Below are 9,491 nucleotides of genomic sequence, written 5' to 3' on the forward strand. Positions count from 1 at the left end.
CACATGAACCTTGAAAGTATCAGTGAACCAAAATATCAAGGTCAGGTTTTCCTGAAATTTCCCAATTTCAAGCTTCTTTTTTTTTTCAAATAGCCAGACGTTTAACCTCGTAATGGCTGTGATAAGTTCTCTTTATCGTGCCACAGAAAATGCTTTGAGGATAAGGCTCTGTGGATAATAATTAAGATGATACAGTCAGTCGGAGCTTGCAGAGAGAAACTTCATGTTTAATTGCTTAAATCAACACGATAAGAAGCTCTTTAAATGTCTGCGTCGCCCTGACAAAGCCGGCTGACATTATGAACAGGCATTCACTGTTTACTTATTCAAGGCCTCCATTACAAAGATGCAATCAGCTCCAAGCACCGAGATGAAGAACAATGCGAGGGCCTCCAGGATTAGTTTGCCATATCTATTAAAAAGAAAAGAAAAAAGGGAAATAAATATTTTAAGTCAGATTGGTTTAATGCGTGGGATGCCAAAGTACAATATTCAGAAAAGCAGATGAAATCTAAAGCAGTCACATCATTCCACTCGTACTCATCAGGCTGCTCAGCACAAACACAATCTCATAATCATTACCATTACAGATGAAAGGGGAGGCTCAATTAGAGTGGCTCCAATTGCCGCAATTAAATAAGTGTGGTTGAATGATAATATCTTTTCCCCCCAGAAATAAAGAGAAAAAGACGGCAGCGCTGAATAATCATACAATCAAAAACAATCAAGTCGGACTTTGAAGTTGTTGCATTACCAAATCTTAGGAATACATCTGGTGCAGAAATGGTGTTTTGGGCTCAGCCGGCAGGCGCCGTTGGACCACTGCGTCGCGGGGGCCACAAGGTCGGGCCTACTTGTCCAAGTGTAGTGCTGCTTTATTGGGAAGCAGAAGAGTCGGCAGCGAGTTCCCACCCACAGAGCGAGGCAGCAGACCGCCGGAGTCTACAGCGCGTTCGCAGCCGTCCAAGACTTGTCCCATGATCCCATCCCTGCATCAAAACCAGCTGAGTGCGAGTGTGTCGTGGTGAGCACTCGTGCTCACACATAATTTGTAGTTGCTGACTGCCGCTCTTTCAACCCATTGATCACTGTGTAAACAAACATGATATGGATGGGACAAACTGTCCCGCTCCACTCAGAGGTTTTGTTTTCGTTTTACATTTCAGCAGCCTTCTCTGAGAATTGAATTAGTGAGTCTTTCCCGTCGCCGTCCCATCATTTAATCTGAGCTCGCACACTTTGCAGTATCAATCGCAGACTGTCCATTTCACAGCTGAGGAGCTTCTCACAGGGCAGTTTTCCAGCTGGGCGGACATCCAGTGTAGTTCCCCTTCACCCTGTGGACTTCAGGCGCACTCATGCGTGCCAAACAGAATACACCCTGATTGCTCCAGACTGGGACAGCAGATATTTCTTCAGTTGTTAGACATTACTGGAGCAAACAAACACAGCGACCAATTAACTACTTTGAATCCAGACAAAAAAATGCTGAGGTGGACCCATCTCAATAGAGCTAATTATGGTTATGATAGTGAGCAGCTGCAGGACGTGATGGAGCTCACGCAGGGCGAAGGTCTGCTGAAGATATTTATTATCTTTTATTTTGTGGGGCACTTTCAGGTTGTGGAAAAAAAAACTATTAACCTAGACTGAAATTATAATAACTGAACATTTTATAAATGATGCTCTTAGTTTTGAACTGTGTTGATAATTGGAGCTGCCAATTTCATTTCTGTCACTGAACACTGTAACAGAAATGTTACAGTGTCTGTTACTCAGCATTAGTAGACACTGAAACTGACTTCAGTAGGAACTAGCATCTTAAATGAAACTAACTTAATGCTTTCTGAATCACCCACTTTGGACAAATTGCTTTATCAACCCTTTATCTTAAACTAGGAATAGCTGGCAAAAGCAGTTACACATGAAACGCAGCTATTTTAACCGGAGTACTTGAGGGACATTAAAGGACAGTTCAGAGCTTTTGAACCAACTCTGATCTCGGTTTAAAAAAAAGAGAGCGAGATTAAATGTCCGATTAAGGACGATCAGAAGCTGAAGTTTATTATTCCAAAGGTTGAGTGGGTCTAATCACAGGCTCCAGTACTTAGGGATCTGCCTCTGCTACTGGGCTAAGCAGCAGTTTTCACTGTGTTTACATAAACTACCCAGTTACTTGCATAGTTTACTTTAGTACCAACATGTGGGTCATAGAGATTTAGTGTCGCGTACAACATAATTGCGTAAGATATTTAAAATTCTACTATTTATTTAGTTTAACCGAAGCTGCAGAAATAGTCATGGTATAAAACACGGAATGGAGGATTTGAAGACACGTATGGAGAGATATCACAGGAAGCATAGACAATCCAAATAGGGAGGCTATTCATGTTTAAACTCTCCGGTGTCTTTTGAATTAGCACTTGAACTCATAAGAAGGATTCAAAACGTCAAATACATTCAAAAAGCTCAAATGTATTTGACGTTTTGAACTGAATACTAGTGCCACTAATGCCGAAAATAGGCTTTCCACACAACACACACTTTACGCTAAATTAGGTGCAGTTGTACTTTTCCTTCCAGTCCGTCTTTGGGGGTATATAATCTGTCACATATTAAGACCTTTAACAGAAGTGTGAAGGAAATACATGAAATTTCCTCTGGGGTATCCATGGCCGACTTAACCACAAGCAGACCGTGCCCGACTTCTCACAACAGGTATTTTTGTGGAGCCAATAGCGCGACAGAGAGGTGAAAGTGGAGCTTCGGTTACTTCAAATGAGAAAATGCTGTCACAGGCCTTTCATGTGCCCCCGACTCAAACGCTTTGTGTCGCCCCCGCACGGCGATAGCCATGAAAAACTGTTTTGATCATGACGTCACTACGTCCTAATCTGATTGCTACTCCAATCCCCCCCCCCCCCCCCCTTGCTCCAGGGCACTTCTCCTACATCCTGTCAGGAACACAGCTCAGCTACACACACACACACACTCTTACACACAGGCTCAGTTACAGTAGGTGATGAAACTAAATGTATTTAGCAATATCTACACTGGCTCAAAATGAGTGACTAACCGGTAATACAGAATTCCTGGGAATAACCATTCAAAACTCCACCAGCTATTGTGAAGTGAGTATTAAATGGATTAACACTGAAATGCCTGTTGAAGGAGTTTTGTCCAGCGATAACAACTTGTATCATTCAAAGACAACATAACAAGATTGTTTGCCACATGGGATCAACATTTATTTATTTATTGCAAACACAAACAGAGCAACATTAGGCCACCTAACAACAGGCGGTCTAATATTCACTCTTCTTTTAGATTCATTTTGCACAAACTCTTAAAAGGGAAATACCTGGCTCTTTAGCTGCAAAATGCTTAATCTGCCACTATGTTTACAGGCTATTTAGCCAATGCTAACTTTGTCCATCTGCTGATTGGTTCTAGACAAGTTTCATGCATTAAGAGGACTTTTCCACTGAGAGCACATTGATGAGAGAAGTGAGAGGGAATGAAAACAGTGAAACAAATTCACTGAAAGAGGCAAAAACTCGATAGAACTGAGGGGAACTGCAGAACTTAGGGAGATGAAACTGTGGGCTTCTCCCTACATGTGACCCTTTCATATTACATATTACATGTAGTCTTTTTGTTTTTGTGTCATGTAAGGTTGCACTGAATCTTTAGGACATCCGGCATTATGTGCAGCAAAAAAACACATGAGTAGTCATGAGAATTGGGTCTGGACTTTCTCCAAGGTTTGTCTTTCACACATTTAGGTGAGGAGTGCATGGTGCAGCAGGCAGAGGCAGGATTTAACATGTTATTTCACCGATTTTGGTGTCTTCTAAATGTGTTGCCCGGCTTTTTCATTCATTTTACGTCTTACACATGCTAGAAGCGCCATCAACCACACAAGCTTAAGGTAAATCCAGTGGAGGATCCCCTGCTGGGTTATAACATCAATTTCTGCGGCTGTCTGCAGACGCAACACTAAGGGGCCAAGTGGAGAAAGTCAGCAGAAACTCCAGAGGCTTTCACTTCGGACATTGGCACTATCACATACTACACCTCCTCTGGAGAGACTGGGGAGGATGTACGGAGTTAAGAGCAGGTCTAAAATCAGCTTAGAAATTTTGTTGCTAAAATACTAGCATTCGGTCTCTTAAAACTAACTTTTCAGCAATTCCAGTATTGACCTATATGACATTTAAGACGGCAGCACTATTAAAAAGCTGTCAGCTCCATCGCGATGGACACCACTGACTCATTCACGTAGACTTTAAGTATTCTCAGCTTCATTACATCACATGTGTGATACTGCAGCTCTCTCACAAGTCTGTTGTCGACCTTTATCCGAGGTTCAAAAGAAATAACTCAACTAAGCAGGCCCTTGAGTGTCTGATACTTCTAACAGTTTCCTGTTACATTCATACCCACCAGTTCCCATTTCGGTGTGTTTTTGTATTTGCCATTATACCTAACTCACTTTCGTTGGCAAGGTACTTCCTTCCTGGCCCCGGGGCGAAATGTTTCCGTGTGTGCCTTGTTGCATGTCTCCAGGCTTATTCCTGAACGTGGCCCTCTCCAGTGCAGAAAATTGCATTACAGTCCTGGCATGAAAGCCGACTGCTTCCTTGACTCTGTTTACCATTTTCGTTGCAAAAAAAGGGAAACCCAATCTTTCATCCTTAACGAGGACGAATTTCATGGCAAATGCGTGATCACTTAAACAGTTCACCTCGCCTTATTCAAATCACATTTCTCCTGATAGGGACAAGTGATACCCACACATTTCAAATGTTCAGAGATGTTTTGAAGGCCACAGGCTTAACATGATATACGGTACGGTGAAGGAGGAAATAACAGGAGTGTGTTATAGCCGACATACTGAGAGCATTTTCATTTATTAGGTTTGCTTCCGAGACAAGTACCCCGGACTGACTCTGGGCTCAGCTGAACATTGATAAAAATCTTTTTTCGTTGGCTCTGGTTTATTTACGAATATCCCGTCGCCACGCTCAACAAAGTGAGGTGTTTGCTAAATGTGCCCCGTCACTTCTGCGTCCCGTAGGAGCCCGTGGGGACAGGAAGAAAAACTGCATCATGATCTGGTGTTCATCTGATATGTCTGAACATGGGCAGCCCACCTGGCTTTGATTTGGCAGCCTGCATGCTGGTCAGAGTTGCCTTGTTTTATTGGAAATCGTGTTCATATATTACCCGCCCAGACCTCGCCGACGTCTGACAGCTCCCATGGGGCTGGTGGGTACATCCTGGAAGCAGTACCACGCTGCCGTGTTCCATGGACACCGACGCTGTTTGCAAAGACGACACTTGTGAAGCTGTTCGACAATTTTAGGCAGTGTTTGTGTAGCCCTGCTATTTTGTAACTCGTGGTTCCACAATGGAGGGCTGGCTGTTGTAGTGCCACTGAACTGTGTCGAGCCGTTTGACTGGGATCCTGACAAAGAGGTGTGGCCGCTGAGCCACACACCAGCATGAGCGTGTTCTGCTGCGGAGGCGAGAGCGGTGCAAGAGGAATGTACTCTGCGATATCGACTGTATGTTGGGCACAGGCTGGTTAACTTCTGCAATGGTTCCCACTGCACTGCAGGTATCATTATATAGGCTACTGACATGTGTGCTGTTTATGATGCACTGAAACGTTAGCTTCACTGCTGAAATATTGATTAGAATTTGAAATATGATAGGCTTTGTCTGTCATTACAGTCACCTAATAGAATGATCATGTATTATTCTCAAACATTAATTTATTCGCTCATTTTTACACGTTCGTGTATGTGCATGTTGGTGTGTGTGTGTGTAAAATGTCTACCATGCCAATGTAGTATAACAACGTATTGGACCCAAACACAGATATCACCAGCATTATTGTAGACTCGGGTAAAACTTGAAATAATATAAATAAAACCTTTTTTTAAGAGTTATACAAGGAATAATGGAATGGGTGCAATCCTGGATTTTAAATGAAACTTGTACATACAGCAGGTACTCTGAATCTTACATTGGTGCCTCCCTCTGCTGCTGTGTCATAATAAGAGAGTTGAGGCAGTCAATGGTTAGCAGATATATTGAAGATGACACATAGCTTTAGATAAAGGTCCCAAAATCCCATGTGATTATGATAGTTATTAATGCGTGGGGATATTTTTGTTCCTCTGCAGGAGGGAGCGTTAGAGTGCATCTTATTCCGGAACCATAGAACATAAAAGAAAAAAGTGAATATTATAATTGAGCACAGGATGAGTTTGGTTTATTTTATGTTTTTAGTTTACCGGGTTCCACACACAAATGGAAACGCTTGAAATGTGATATTGTTTTCAATCTTTGCAAAATTTCTAATTTATTGTATATTGTCGACCGTTGTGTTGTATCTTTTTTTCCAGCGTGTTTATGCATAAACAGTTTAATCATCAATAGCTTTCTGCAATAGCTTACATGCATTGTGGAAAGAAAAAGAACGACCACAAAACCAACTGTGTGATTTATCAGCCATCGCTGTGTTTGTTTTAGCTGTTTTCTTTTGTTTTCTTTGTTTTTGCTGAGAAAATAAAACATACTAAATCATTTAAGGTCTCCACTCGCTCAGGGAGAGCTCAAATCCATGTGCGATGCGAAACAGCAAATAACAGCCTTGGACTTAGCAGGGATAGACCCTGACACTGGGTCGCTGCTTCAAACATACTGTTCCTTTTCCTTGACACAGACTCTATCCTGATGTAAAGCTGGCATTCTGTTTTGATTTAGACTAATAATTTATTGCATCTGGCATCAGGGTCTGCACAACAAGACCAAAGGCACAGCACAGGCTTTCCAAAAGAACCTGATATTTCTGCAACCTAATCAGTTTAAGATGACCCTCTCCTTTGTGAAAAAGCTGCGTTTGGGCGATCGAGCAGACAAAACATCTTTCGAGACTTACAGAGCCATTAATATAGCTGTAATCATAGGTCTCCTCCTCCGGAGATCTTTACCCTCAGAGGGAATTCCTCTCTGGTGAGTGCCCGACTCCCTTCAATGCCAAAGTGTGACTTACAAATGACTGGCTGTGAATGAGTGACGGAGGACATGGGATGGCTGACATCTCCTTTGTAGAATATTAATTCTTCTCAAAGGGTTCCAGGCGATGCGCTCGCACACACACGCACACACACACACACACACACACACACACGCACACACACACACACACACACACACACACACAGACAGACACACACCACATTATATTCAAATAAAACTCTATTTAACCATTTAGACACCAACAAACTCCTTAATGTATCCCGGTTTTAGATACTAAGTAAAAACCAGCTTCACATCTTTTTAAAAACAACTTGAAGTGAGAATACCAAGTTCACTTTGGCAGCTGCACTACATTTGAGGTCCTGGATCAGCTTACAATATCATGGAGGCTGCAAGACTCAGCAGATTAGAATGAAGAGAGACTCGTCAGAATGACAAAGTGAAATGTGGACCTGCTTCCCGGCCATCAAAGCAAGTTCGGAGCTGCCTTTTGAAAAACAAATGGCGCAACTGCTAATGTGGCTCATTGAAACGCTCGGCTGGCCGTGAATGGCCACAATTTCCCCACGTTAAAAGACATCTTCAGAGACGAGCTTAGCGGAGGTGAGACTGTCTGTCACTGCGACTGGCGCCTGGCCTCACCTGGCTGCGTTACTTCACCAGGGTCAGGCCAACAAGCTCCATAGTCAAGCACACACTCCTACTGTATATACGAGTGCTGCCAAATACAAACACTTCAATTATTTCCATTTGTTCCCCGGTCTTCTGAAGGTTTGCTTTAATACCTAAATTCCATAAAGGAATAAATGTTTTAGAGTGTAGGCTCTAAATATATACCCCTCTCTTCTCCGTATACTATACATATCTATATTTAAATATAGTCAGACATATATACATACACACATACACGTATAAATGTCCAACCCTTAACTTCACTAGTCCCATTTGAAACTAGATTCAAGTGCATCTAAATTGTGCTTATAGTATATCTTTCATTTAAAATACGGACGTGTGCCTGCGTACTGTAGAGGTGCATGAATGGATCTGTGTTTGCATATTTCAATGCCTGTATTGCTCTCGTGCATATGTGTGTGATACCACAGGGAGTATGCTCGCCCTTGGTAACCCGCAAAGAGAGGGAGCAGTGGGCCTCGGGCCACAAACTCTGGGCCACGCTTGGCGAATTCACACAGCCTGGTGACATCCCCCGCGGCTGATTGCTGAGGGCAAACACGCAAATACGATCCGATTTCCGAGGACTGAGTAACACTCAAAATCGTACTAGAAATATTCAAGGTTCTGGGATTTCTTACTTTGACTCCATTATATTTACCAGTTTCTCCCGGATATGCATCATTACTTAAATATAATGTTCAAACAATCACTAGAAAAAGAAAGTTCTATTGTATATGTAATCTAAATATTTTTTTACTTTAAATAATCTGTTTAGTTGGGTTTCATTTGAGCATGGTGGCCATTTTTTTTTTAATGGAAAATAATAGAGTTGTATCTGGTATGTAGGGATGAAATTCAAATCGTATTTTCCAAAATCAACATTTCCTGACAAATGGTCTATTAATTGTCCCATTTCAAAGAACCGCAGCTTCTATCACAGACAAAAAACGTTCTCAAATGCCGCAAATATTTGACTTTGTGTTTTTATATTTACGTAGCTGGTAATGAAGCATTAAAATGAAATAATGTCTTCCACTTGTGCCCCAGAACAACCCGTAATGTCGGCAATTAAGCTATTAACTAGAAAAAAGCTAAAATTGTGGGAAGTTTACAAAGGGGGGGGGGGGGGGGATGTGGGACAAACATTTTTTCAGGGGAGTTACTGATCTCTACATCGACCTGATGTCTCTGAACACACCGCACTCATATCGTTTCACATAGGGGGTATTTTCCAGCCATCATACATTTATATTATATTTCCTTGAAAGACAATTATGGGAAGAAATGAATGACTGTATTGGGAACATTATGATATGGTAATAAATTATTTCATAATCACAAACAAACTTTCTCTGAACACAAATGTTAATGTACCTATTCACTGCACAGTCTCAGTCCCTTCAGCGTTTGGGACAATAAACTAGCGTCAATACTCCCACCCAGTGGCCGGTGTCTGGCGGTGTGCACCATTGCGGTCCTTCCCCCCTCCCTCCCTCTCCCAGCCCCCCACCACCCACCTCGAGGCTTCCCTTTCTGCTGGAGGAATGGTAAAGTGATCTGTTGGTCCCTAAGTGCTTTTTGCTGTCAGTGGTGTTGACGTGGGATGCAATAGAAACCCAGCTGAGGCCACCTTGATGTGGAGGAGACCTGTTGGGCCGCACAGTGTACACAGTCAGTCCAAGACATGTTGGATAGTCTGTGTTTTTTTCGTCTATCCCTCTGTCTTTCTGATAATTCATTGGTTTACGGCTATTTAACAATGA

The 9,491-nt window shown here is 42.3% G+C and overlaps 1 long non-coding RNA gene across 1 annotated transcript; it reads right to left on the reverse strand.

Annotated features, from left to right (window-relative positions):
- Positions 1-202: 202 nt before the first annotated feature.
- On the reverse strand, positions 203-1,045 carry LOC133962362 (uncharacterized). The gene is made up of 2 exons (XR_009922113.1): positions 755-1,045; positions 203-412 (listed from the first exon to the last, which is right to left on the reverse strand). It is a non-coding gene; the product is annotated as an uncharacterized LOC133962362 (long non-coding RNA).
- Between the last annotated feature and the right edge of the window lie 8,446 nt (positions 1,046-9,491).

Source organism: Platichthys flesus, chromosome 10 (assembly GCF_949316205.1).
Source record: "Platichthys flesus chromosome 10, fPlaFle2.1, whole genome shotgun sequence".
NCBI classification, from domain to species: domain Eukaryota; kingdom Metazoa; phylum Chordata; class Actinopteri; order Pleuronectiformes; family Pleuronectidae; genus Platichthys; species Platichthys flesus.